Genomic DNA, 13,422 nt, shown 5'->3' with positions numbered 1-13,422 from the left:
CAAAGGTAGATGATTAATGAGGAATCAATTAGAACTTCGGGACATACACGGTAGCTTAGAGCGCAGTAAAGGGTAAGCCCAACGTCCTATAGACCAAAGGAAAGTCGTGGAAACCTAGTATTAGAAGGAAGCGATGAGGGCCTACAAGTAGGTTGGTTCCTAAGTAAATTTTTATACTTGCACGTTTCTCCTTTTCTAGTGTATTGGTCAAGGTGGGGAGTTGCTCTGGAGCTCTACTATCATAGAGGGGTGTCGACCCGGAGTGTTTTAGTTGTATTCGACCTGGGCCATGAATTAGTTGTATAATTTTTTGGGTTCGATTTTGAATTCTTTTCGTCAAATCTTGGAGGGAAACATAGTGTGATTAGCAAGCACACACCTTGACCACTTGTTCAAAATGACTTTATGGTTTTATGAATAGTAGTCTTGAAGAGACACTAGTAGAGGGGTGTCGACCCGGAATGTTTGTTAATTGTATTTCACGTGGGATATCAATTAGTTGTATTCTCTTTGAACAGGTGCTATTTGTCTTTTCAAAATTTATCTTTTCGCTGCAGTTCTATTTCTCGAAATCTCAAAAATTGGGTCGTGACAAATCTAATTCATGGATTATTTCTAGTATCTACATTATCCATTAACTCTGTTAGTTCTAATTCATGGATTCTCGACAGTGGAGCTTCGAATCATATAGTATCCAAAGCTTTTGTTATGACTGAATCAAAGGCTGCAAACATTTGCAATAAAATTGCCTAACGAAGGAACAACACATGTGTCACTTACGGTCAATATTTTATGTGTGTCTCCATTCAATTTAAACATGTTGTCCATTAGCAAACTTACCAATGACTTGAAATGTTGTGTCACCTTCTATCGTGATTCTTGTGTTATGCAGGACATGGCTAAGGGGAAGATGATAGGCTCGGGTAAACAATTTGGAGGTCTCTATCATATTTCTTAATCTCCAATCAAATCTTTAACTAATCAAGTATCTCAATCATCTAATTTGTGGCATTTACGCCTAGGTCATTCTATTTATTTTTTCCTGCTTTAAATTTCTAACGGATCAATTTCATCTTAATAATGCTACTTTTTCTCATAACTGTAGTATTTGCACGTTAGCAAAATAAACTAGGTTGCTTTTTTTTTCAAGAAGTTCAATAACAACACATTCTACCTTTGACATGTTACATTGTGATGTTTGGGGATCTCATAAAATTCCTATCCATTTTGGTTTGCGTTTTCTTCTCACTATTGTTGATGATTTTACTCAATGTACTTGGGTTTTTCTTATGCAACATGAATCAGAAGTACATCATTTGTTTATGAACTTTGTTAAATTCGTTCAAACTCAATTTCATACAACTATCAAGATAGTACGGTCAGACAATGGGAGTGAGTTTCTGTCTTTACAACCATTTTTTACTTTGTGTGGCATTGAATTTCAGCGCACTTGTGTCTATACTCCCACAACAAAGATGAGTCATAGAGCGTAAGCATCGTCATATTCTAAATGTAGCTATCATCATATCCTAAATGTAGCTAGGTCTCTCCTCTTTCAGTCACACGTTCCACTTAATTTTTTGGGAGAGTGCATTTTAATTGTTGTTAATCTTATAAATAGAACACCATCATCATTTTTATCTAACAAGACACCCCTTGATGCACTCTACAAACAACCACCTACATTTCATCTTCTTAAAGTTTTTTAATGTAAATGTTATGCAAGTGTAGTACATCCTAAGCAAAAATTTGAACCTCGGCTGTGATGTTAAATTATGTGAAGATGTTTTTCCTTTTTCATCAGCTTCACAAACTTTGACATTAGTTCCTTCGACTCTCGTTTTACCACTTCATGATTCATCCTACTCAAACATCTATTCTAATCCTATCCCACTTTCTATTTCGTCATCTCCTCCACCTTCTATTCCTTCTCCAGATTCACCCACTAATTATAATCCTGTTAGGAATCACGACTCTCCACAATGGTATGATATTGTCCACTTTGAGCATAAGCTCTCATGGCTTTGCTTTGGGCTTCCCCAAAAGGCCTCATACCAATGGAGTTAGTATTCCTCACTTATAAACCCATGATCTTCCACTAAATTAACCAATGTGGGACACTCCCAATCCCAATAATCCTCAACAAAAACTAATTACTATATTTTTGTGTTGTTTTTCTTGGATTTTAAAATTATGTTATTGGGTTTATAATTTAGGCACAGATTAAGTTTATATTTTTCTTAATAGAGTAGATAAAATAAATTCAATTTAGGGCAACATGGTTCTACTTCAATTTCTAATAACATGAGTTGATCAAAACCAATGGATAGTTTATATCTAAAAATAAAACGTATATATTAACAAGTTTATTTAAAATGACTATTTTTTTTAGAGAATAATAAATGGAGAATTATGTTGTTATGTTGCATACAAGTTATGCTATGATATCATATACACTATTCTAGGATTATGTTATGTCATAGAACAATGTTATGTTTTTGATATTATTTGATGCATGAACCTTCATGTATCATGTCATGTAAACTATGTTAATACGTACCCTCTATGACTATGAGACATTAGAAAATCATGTATTATTAATGGGAGGTGCATCGAGATACATTACCGTTATGATTAGTACAGACACATTCCTTACAATTTTATGTTCCTTATGATATTATGTGGGTCTTTTCCCTTCATGGTATTTGGTAGTGTGAGTGTGCACAAGCTCGACGAGCCAGCCCACAGAGTACTCTTATACGAGCCTACCTTGTGGCCAATGTGCACATTCATGGATTGTGTGTAGGATAGTACAACGTATTCAACCCTGCTCGGACTGAAAAGCAAAGCCCAAACCCATGTTACGATGCATTTATGAAAGGATAGGTCCAACTATATTACACATGATTCATTTTTCGATCCTAACAGTGAGGTTACTTATTGAGTATTTATTAAAGTACTCAAACCGTGTGTTACTCTTATTTTCATGTAAAGGCAAGACACCCATTTACAGATGACAACGTCGCTTTGAAGGCCAAGGAACCAAAGTTAAGGTAGTTGCATTCATGTTATTTTTAATGATCCTTAGGTTAGACAAGGGAACTATTTAAACTCATCTTATCTATTTTCCATCCATAACAATATTGTTTTAATAAATTTATTATGAACATTTAAGCCTATAGCACCGTTTATGAAACGTGATAAATGAATTCTTTCATGCATAGTAATCATGTCATGTATGAAGTTGCCGATGAATCAAATTTTAATTTCATTTCCAATATTTTGAATAAAATTGAAACTGAAGGTTAAAATAAATACATCAACCAACCTAAACGGATAAGAAATGAGAAATTAAAAGTGAAAGAGAAAGGGAAATAGGGATTAAAAGTGTTTGTCTTTTGTATAAAAATGCACGTCATTGCTCCAACATACCTCATATCAACATAGCTAATCTTCAAGATGCTCCAACTGAGAATCGAGCAACAACTGAGAATCGAACTCGGGCCTATACCATGGCAGGATACTATTCTACCAATAGACCACTGGTGCATCTACCTTAAAGAAGATCCATAACGTACCCGTATTTTGGTCATGCAGTTCTTCCGAAGCCCTTCACTTTTAGTTTCACTTCTCGATTTAAAAACAAAAAGCTCGATAGTCCTACTCGTGAAATTTATAAATTTAAACAATGTTGTGACAAACACAAGTTTGAACATTATGCCAATCTTCAAGATGCACCAGTCGAGAATCAAACTCAGGTCTGTACCGTGGCAGGGTACTATTCTACCACTAGATCACTGGTGCAGGTACCTTCAGGCATATCCATAACATACTCATATTTTGGTCATGCAGTTCTACTGAAGCCCTTAACTTTTAGTTTCACCTCACGATTTAAAAAAAAAAAAACTCGATAGTGCTACTCGTGAAATCTATAAATATAAACGATATTGTGACAAACCCAAGTTTGAACATTATGCATTAATATCATTATAGCTAATCTTAAAGATGCACCAGTCGAGAATGAAACTCGTGTCCGTATCGTGGCAGGGTACTCCATACAGTACACATATTTTGGTCATGCAGTTCTTCTGAAGCCCTTAACTTTTTGTTTCACATCTCGATATAAAAACAAAAAGCTCGATAGTGCTACTCGTGGAATCTATAAAGTTAAAAGAAATATTGTACCAAACCCAATTTTGAACATTATGCACTAATATAATAATCATAGCTAATATTCAAGATGCAAGAGCCAAAAATTGAATTCGGGTCTACATCGTGGCAGGGTACTATTCTACCACTAGACCACGGGTGCATGTACCTTCAGGCATATCCATAACGTACTCGTATTTTGGTCATGCAGTTCTCCTCAAGCCCTTCACTATTAGTTTCACCTCACGATTTAAAAAAAGAAAAAGCTCGATAGTGCTACTTGTAAATTCTATAAATATAAACGATATTGTGACAAACCCAAGTTTGAAACATCATGCGCACTAATATCATCTTTGCCAATCTTCAAGATGCACAAGCCAAGAATCGAACTCGAGTCTGTACCGTGGCAGGGTACTATTCTACCACCAAACCATTGGTGCATGTACTTTCAGGCATATCTATAACTTACTCGTATTTTTGTCATGCAGTTCTTCTGAAGCCCTTAACTTTTATGTTCACCTCACGATTTAAAAAATGAAAAAGTCCAAGTTTGAACATCATGCATTAATATCATCATTGTCAATCTTCAAGATGCACTAGCCGAGAATCAAACTTGGGTCTGTACCGTGGTAGGGTACTATTCTACCACTAGACCACTGGTGCATGTAGCTTCAAGCATATCCATAACTTACTCGTAATTTGGTCATGCAGTTCTTCTGAAGCCCTTAACTTTTATGTTCACCTCACGATTTAAAAAAAGAAAAAGTTCGATACCCAAGTTTGAACATCATGAATTAATATCATCATTGCCAATCTTCAAGATGCATCAACAAAAAATCGAACTCGGGTCTGTACCGTGGCAGGGTACTATTCTACCACTAGACCACTAGTGCATGTACCTTTAGGCATATCCATAACTGACTCGTATTTTTGTCATGCAATTTTTCTGAAGCCCTTAGCTTTTAGTTTCACCTCACGATTTAAAAAAAGAAAAAGCTCGATAGTTCTATTCGTAAATTCTATAAATATAAACGCTATTGTGACAAACTCAAGATTGAACATCATGCACTAATATCATCATTGTCAATCTTCAAGTTGCACCAGCCGAGAATCAAACTCGGGTCTGTACCGTGGCAGGGTACTATTCTACCACTAGACCACTAGTGCATGTAACTTCAGGCATATCCATAACTTACTCATATTTTGGTCATGCAGTTCTTCTGAAGTCCTTAACTTTTATGTTCACCTCACGATTTAAAAAAAGAAAAAGTTCGATAGTGCTATTTGTAAATTCTATAAATATAAACGATATTGTGACAAACCTAAGTTTGAGTTTGAACATTATGCACAATATCATCATTGTGAATCTTCAAGATGCACCACCAGTCGAGAACCGAACACAAGTCTATACCGTGGCAGGGTAATATTCTACCACGAGACCACTAGTGCATGTATCTTCAGGCATATCCATAACTTACTCATATTTTGGTCATTCAATTCTTCTGAAGCCCTTAGCTTTTAGTTTCACCCCAAGATTAAAAAAAAAAAAAAAAAAACACGATAGTGCTACTCGTGAAATCTATAAATATAAACGATATTGTGACGAACCCAAGTTTGAACATTATGCACTAATATCATCATAGCTAATCTTCCAGATGCACCAACCGAGAATTGGACTCGGGTCCGTATCGTGGCAGGGTACTCCATAAAGTACACATATTTTTGTCATGCAGTTCTTCTGAAGCCTTAACTTTTGGTTTCACCTCTCGTGAAATCTATAAAGTTAAATGATATATTGTAACAAACCCAAGTTTGAACATTATGCACTAATATCATCATAGCTAATCTTCAAGATGCAAAAGCTGAGAATTGAATTGGGTTTGCATCGTGGCAAGGTACTATTCTACCACTAGACCACTGGTGCATCCACCTTTAGGCATATCCATAACGTACTTGTATTTTGGTCATGAAGTTCTTCTGAATTTCTTAACTTTTAGTTTCACCTCTCGATTTAAAAAAAAAAAAAAAAATAGCTCCATGGTGCTACTCGTGAAATCTATAAATGTAAATGATATATTGTTAAAAACCGAAGTTTAAACATTATGCACTATTATCATCATAGCTAATTTTCAAGATGCATCAGTTGAGAATCAAACTTGAGGCTATACTATGGTAGGGTATTATTATACCACTAGACTATTAGTTCCTCTACCTTTAAGCACATCCATAACATACTCGTATTTTGGTCATGCAATTCTTCCGAAGCCTACCTCTCAATTTAAAAATAAAAAGCTCGATAGTGCTACTCGTGAAATCTATAAATTTAAATGATATATTGTGTAAAAAGACTCAAGTTTAAACATTATGCACTATTATCATCAATAGCTAATCTTCAAGATGCAACAGTCAAGAATATCGAACACGTGTCTATACTATGGCAGGGTATTACTCTACCACTAGACTACCTTTAGGCACATCCATAACATACTCGTTTTTTTGTCATGCAGTTGTTACGAAGCCCTTAAACTCGTGAAATCTATAAATTTAAATGATATTGTGACAAACCTAAGTTTGAAAATTATGCACTAATATCATCATAGCAAATCTTCAAGATGTACCAGCCGAGAATCTAACTTGAGTCTATACCGTGGCAAGGTACTATAACACCACTAGACCACTGGTGCGTCTACCTTTAGGCATATCCATAATGGACTCGTATTTTGGTAATGCTGTTCTTCTGAAGACCTTAACTTTTAGTTTCACCACTCGATTTAAAAAATAAGGCTCCATAGTGCTACTCGTGAAATCTATAAATTTAAATGATATTTTAACAAACCGAAGTTTGAACATTATGCACACATATCATCATAGCTTATATTTAAATATTTAAATATATATATATATATATAATTTGGAAACAAATTTTGGTCCACCTTCCATTTCTCGCATTATTTTTATTAATCGTGTACCTTTCATTTTTGTTTGAACACAATAAAATACAAGAATGTTTTAATGTTCTACCTCCCATTTCTCTTTCTAATAATCCATATTAAATCCTATTTTTGCTTCTACTTCTCTATTTAAACTCATTATCTCTCCTATACTTTAACACAATTTTTTTATTTTTTTCATCTTATTCTTGAAAGAGTTTTTTATTCTATTGTGAGGAAATAGTTGTGAGTGATCAAATTGTAAATCTACTCTTTTAGATGGTTATGGTGTGTTCCTACAAAATTCAGATACTTGTAATGGTTTGATCCTGAACCGTGGAAAGGATTGAGTTTGTTCTTGAACTCGTAAAAAGAGCGGGGTGTAGCGGTTGGGCTTTGATCCGAGGAAAGAGTCGAGAAAAGTTTTTTAAAATTCTCAAGAGGCGCTTGGGGAGTGGAGTAGGTCGAGTTTGACCGAACCACTACAAAAGTACAATGTTATATTTTCCAACTCTTTCATGTTTAATCTTGAAATTGTTATTGTGATTTATTGCATGTTATAAGTTTTTCATAATTGCTTATTGTTATTTCTTGAACTATTTTATTGTATTAATTATCATCTTTTACTTATTTTTTTAAAAAAATAAATCATAATAAAAAAAATTAATCACTTAACTTTATTGTTAAAAGTCTATTCACCCCTCTAGGGTTGTCATACCGATCCAACAATTGGTAATAGAGCACCCCTCTTTTGTATAACTTCTACCTTAAAAATAATAGTTTAGAGATCATCATTGGTCCATCATTGAATTGAACTTAGGGATGTACCTCATATCAACATGGCTAATCTTCAAGATGCTCCAACCGAGAATCGAACTCGGGTCAATACTGTGGTAGGATACTATTCTACCAATAGACCACTAGTGCATCTACCTTAAAGAAGATCCATAACGTACTCGTATTTTGGTCATGCAGTTCTTCCGCACTAATATCATTATTGCAAATCTTCAAGATGCACCAGTCGAAAATCGAACTCGGGTCTGTACCGTGGCAGGGTACTATTCTACCACTAGACCACTGGTGCAGGTACCTTTTGGCATATCCATAACGTACTCATATTTTGGTCATGTAGTTCTACTGAAGCCCTTAACTTTTAGTTTCACCTCACGATTTAAAAAAAAAAAAGCTCGATAGTGCTACTCGTGAAATCTATAAATATAAACGATATTGTGACAAACCCAAGTTTGAACATTAGGCATTAATATCATTATAGCTAATCTTCAAGATGCACCAGTCGAGAATCGAACTCGGGTCCGTATCGTGGCAAGATACTCCATACAGTACACATATTTTGGTCATGCAGTTCTTCTGAAGCCCTTAACTTTTTGTTTCACATCTCGATATAAAAACAAAAAGCTCGATAGTGCTACTCATGAAATCTATAAAGTTAAAAGAAATATTGTACCAAACCAGTTTTGAACATTATGCACTAATATAATAATCATAGCTAATCTTCAAGATGCAAGAGCCGAGAATTGAATTCGGGTCTACATCGTGGCAGGGTACTATTCTACCACTAGACCACTGGTGCATGTACCTTCAGGCATATCCATAACGTACTCGTATTTTTGTCATGTAGTTCTTCTGAAGCCCTTAACTTTTAGTTTCACCTCACGATTTAAAAAAAAGAAAAAGCTCGATAGTGCTACTCGTAAATTCTATAAATATAAACGATATTGTGCAAACCCAAGTTTGAACATCAAGCACTAATATCATCATTGCCAATCTTCAAGATGCATCAGCCGAGAATCAAACTCGGGTCTGTACCGTGGCAGAGTACTATTCTACCACTAGGTCACCGGTGCATGTATCCTGAGCCATGTTCATAACTTACTCGTATTTTGGTCATGCAGTTATTCTGAAGCTCTTAATTCTTAGTTTCACCTCATCTGAAGCCCTTTAACTTTTTGTTTCACCATTCGGTTTAAAAATAAAAAGCTCGACACTTGTGAAATCTATAAAGTTAAATGATATATTGTAACAAACCCAAGTGTGAACATTATGCACTAATATAATAATCGTAGCTAAAATTTAAGATGCAAGAGCCGAGAATCGAATCTGGGTCTACATCGTGGCAGGGTACTATTCTACTACTAGACCACTAGTGCATGTACCTTCAGGCATATCCATAACGTACTCGTATTTTGGTCATGCAGTTCTTCTGAAGCCCTTAACGTTTAGTTTCACCTCACGATTTAAAAAAAGAAAAAGCTCGATAGTGCTATTCGTAAATTCTATAAATATAAACGATTTTGGGACAAAGCCAAGTTTGAACATTATGCACTAATATCAGCATTGCCAATCTTCAAAATGCACCAGCCGAGAATCAAACTCTAGTCTATACCGTGGCAGAGTACTATTCTACCACTAGACAACTGATGCATGTTCCTTTAGGCATATCCATAACATACTCGTATTTTGGTCATGCAGTTCTACTAAAGCCCTCAACTTTTAGTTTCACCTCACAATTTCAAAAAAAAAAAAAAAGCTCGATAGTGCTACTCGTGAAATCTAAAAATATAAACGATATTGTGACAAACACAAGTTTAAACATTATTAATTAATATCATCATAGCTAATCTTCAAGATGCACCAGTCGGGAATACAACTCCGGTCCGTATCGTGGACGGGTACTCCATAAAGTACACATAATTTGGTCATGCAGTTTTTATGAAGCCCTTAACTTTTTGTTTCACCTCTCGAATAAAAAATAAAAAGCTCGATAGTGCTACTCGTTAAATGATATACTATAACAAACCCAAGTTTGAACATTATGCACTAATATAATAATCATAGCTAATCTTCAAGATGCAAGAGCCAAGAATTGAATTCGAGTCTACATCGTAGAAGGCATATCCATAGCGTATAGTTTGAACATCATGCACTAATATCATCATTACAAATCTTCAAGATGCACCAGCCGAGAATCGAACTCGGGTCTGTACCGTGGCTAGGTTCTATTCTACCACTAGGTCACTGGTGCATGTACCTTGAGGCATATTCATAACTTACTCATATTTTGGTCATGCAGTTATTCTGAAGCCCTTAACTCTTAGTTTCACCTCATCTGAAGCCCTTTAACTTTTTGTTTCACCATTCGATATAAAAACAAAAAGCTCGACACTCTGAAATCTATAAAGTTAAATGATATATTGTAACAAACCCAAGTGTGAACATTATGCACTAATATAATAATCATAGCTAAAATTCAAGATGCAAGAGCCGAGAATCGAATCTGGGTCTACATCGTGGCAAGGTACTATTCTACTACTAGACCACTAGTGCATGTACCTTCAGGCATATCCATAACGTACTCGTATTTTGGTCATGCAGTTCTTCTGAAGCCCTTAACGTTTAGTTTCACCTCACGATTTAAAAAAAGAAAAAGCTCGATAGTGCTATTCGTAAATTCTATAAATATAAACGATTTTGGGACAAACCCAAGTTTGAACATTATGCACTAATATCAGCATTGCCAATCTGCAAAATGCACCAGCCGAGAATCAAACTCTAGTCTATACCGTGGCAGAGTACTATTCTACCACTAGACAACTGATGCATGTTCCTTTAGGCATATCCATAACATACTCGTATTTTGGTCATGCAGTTCTTCTAAAGCCCTCAACTTTTAGTTTCACCTCACGATTTCAAAAAAAAAAAAAAAGCTCGATAGTGCTACTCGTGAAATCTATAAATATAAACGATATTGTGACAAACACAAGTTTAAACATTATTAATTAATATCATCATAGCTAATCTTCAAGATGCACCAGTCGAGCATACAACTTTGGTCCGTATCGTGGACGGGTACTCCATAAAGTACACATATTTTGGTCATGTAGTTTTTCTGAAGCCCTTAACTTTATGTTTCACCTCTCGAATAAAAAATAAAGAGCTCGATAGTGCTACTCATTAAATGATATACTATAACAAACCCAAGTTTAAACATTGTGCACTAATATAATAATCATAGCTAATCTTCAAGATGCAAGAGCCAAGAATTGAATTCAGGTCTACATCGTGGCAAAGTACTATTCTACCACTAGACCACTGGTGCATGTACCTTCAGGCATATCCATAACGTACTCGTATTTTGGTCATGCAGTTCTTCTGAAGCCCTTACATTTTAGTTATACCTCACGATTTAAAAAAAGAAAAAGCTCGATAGTGCTACTCGTAAATTCTATAAATATAAACGATTTTGTGACAAACACAAGTTTGAACATTATGCATTAATATAATAATCATAGCTAATCTTCAAGATGCAAGAGCCGAGAATTGAATTCCGGTCTACATCGTGGCAGAGTACTATTCTACCACTAGACCACTGGTGCATGTACCTTCAGGCATATCCATAACGTACTCGTAATTTGGTCATGCAGTTCTTCTGAAGCCCTTAACGTTTAGTTTCACCTCACGATTTAAAAAAAGAAAAAGCTCGATAGTGCTACTCGTAAATTCTATAAATATAAACGATTTTGTGACAAACCCAAGTTTGAACATTATGCACTAATATCAGCATTGCCAATCTTCAAAATGCACCAGCCGAGAATCAAACTCTAGTCTATACCGTGGCAGAGTACTATTCTACCACTAGACAACTGATGCATGTTCCTTTAGGCATATCCATAACATACTCGTATTTTGGTCATGCAGTTCTTCTAAAGCCCTCAACTTTTAGTTTCACCTCACGATTTAAAAAAAAAAAAAGCTCGATAGTGCTACTCGTGAAATCTATAAATATAAACGATATTGTGACAAACACAAGTTTAAACATTATTAATTAATATCATCATAGCTAATCTTCAAGATGCACCAGTCGAGAATACAACTCGGGTCCGTATCGTGGACGGGTACTCCATAAAGTACACATATTTTGGTCATGCAGTTCTTCTGAAGCCCTTAACTTTTTGTTTAACAAAAAGCTCGATAGTGCTACTCGTTAAATGATATACTATAACAAACCCAAGTTTGAACATTATGCACTAATATAATAATCATAGCTAATCTTCAAGATGCAAGAGCCAAGAATTGAATTCGAGTCTACATCGTAGAAGGCATATCCATAGCGTATAGTTTGAACATCATGCACTAATATCATTATTACAAATCTTCAAGATGCACCAGCCGAGAATCGAACTCGGGTCTGTACCGTGGCTAGGTTCTATTCTACCACTAGGTCACTGGTGCATGTACCTTGAGGCATATTCATAACTTACTCATATTTTGGTCATGCAGTTATTCTGAAGCCCTTAACTCTTAGTTTCACCTCATCTGAAGCCCTTTAACTTTTTGTTTCACCATTCGATTTAAAAACAAAAAGCTCGACACTCGTGAAATCTATAAAGTTAAATGATATATTGTAACAAACCCAAGTGTGAACATTATGCAGTAATATAATAATCATAGCTAAAATTCAAGATGCAAGAGCCGAGAATCGAATCTGGGTCTACATCGTGGCAGGGTACTATTCTACTACTAGACCACTAGTGCATGTACCTTCAGGCATATCCATAACGTACTCGTATTTTGGTCATGCAGTTCTTCTGAAGCCCTTAACGTTTAGTTTCACCTCACGATTTAAAAAAAGAAAAAGCTCGATAGTGCTATTCGTAAATTCTATAAATATAAACGATTTTGGGACAAACCCAAGTTTGAACATTATGCACTAATATCAGCATTGCCAATCTGCAAAATGCACCAGCCGAGAATCAAACTCTAGTCTATACCGTGGCAGAGTACTATTCTACCACTAGACAACTGATGCATGTTCCTTTAGGCATATCCATAACATACTCGTATTTTGGTCATGCAGTTCTTCTAAAGCCCTCAACTTTTAGTTTCACCTCACAATTTCAAAAAAAAAAAAAAAGCTCGATAGTGCTACTCGTGAAATCTATAAATATAAACGATATTGTGACAAACACAAGTTTAAACATTATTAATTAATATCATCATAGCTAATCTTCAAGATGCACCAGTCGAGCATACAACTTTGGTCCGTATCGTGGACGGGTACTCCATAAAGTACACATATTTTGGTCATGTAGTTTTTCTGAAGCCCTTAACTTTATGTTTCACCTCTCGAATAAAAAATAAAGAGCTCGATAGTGCTACTCATTAAATGATATACTATAACAAACCCAAGTTTAAACATTGTGCACTAATATAATAATCATAGCTAATCTTCAAGATGCAAGAGCCAAGAATTGAATTCAGGTCTACATCGTGGCAAAGTACTATTCTACCACTAGACCACTGGTGCATGTACCTTCAGGCATAT

At 35.3% G+C, this 13,422-nt stretch overlaps 2 non-coding genes across 2 annotated transcripts; both read right to left on the bottom strand.

Moving 5' to 3' along the window:
* Positions 1-5,245: 5,245 nt before the first annotated feature.
* TRNAG-GCC lies at positions 5,246-5,316 on the bottom strand. Its single transcript has one exon. It is a non-coding gene; the product is annotated as a tRNA-Gly (tRNA).
* A 2,776-nt stretch (positions 5,317-8,092) lies between these two features.
* On the bottom strand, positions 8,093-8,163 carry TRNAG-GCC. Its single transcript has one exon. It is a non-coding gene; the product is annotated as a tRNA-Gly (tRNA).
* Positions 8,164-13,422: the final 5,259 nt, after the last annotated feature.

Source organism: Cucurbita moschata, unplaced genomic scaffold, assembly GCF_002738365.1.
Source record: "Cucurbita moschata cultivar Rifu unplaced genomic scaffold, Cmos_1.0 Cmo_Scf00080, whole genome shotgun sequence".
NCBI lineage: Eukaryota > Viridiplantae > Streptophyta > Magnoliopsida > Cucurbitales > Cucurbitaceae > Cucurbita > Cucurbita moschata.
This window is presented reverse-complemented; position numbering and strand designations above follow the sequence as displayed.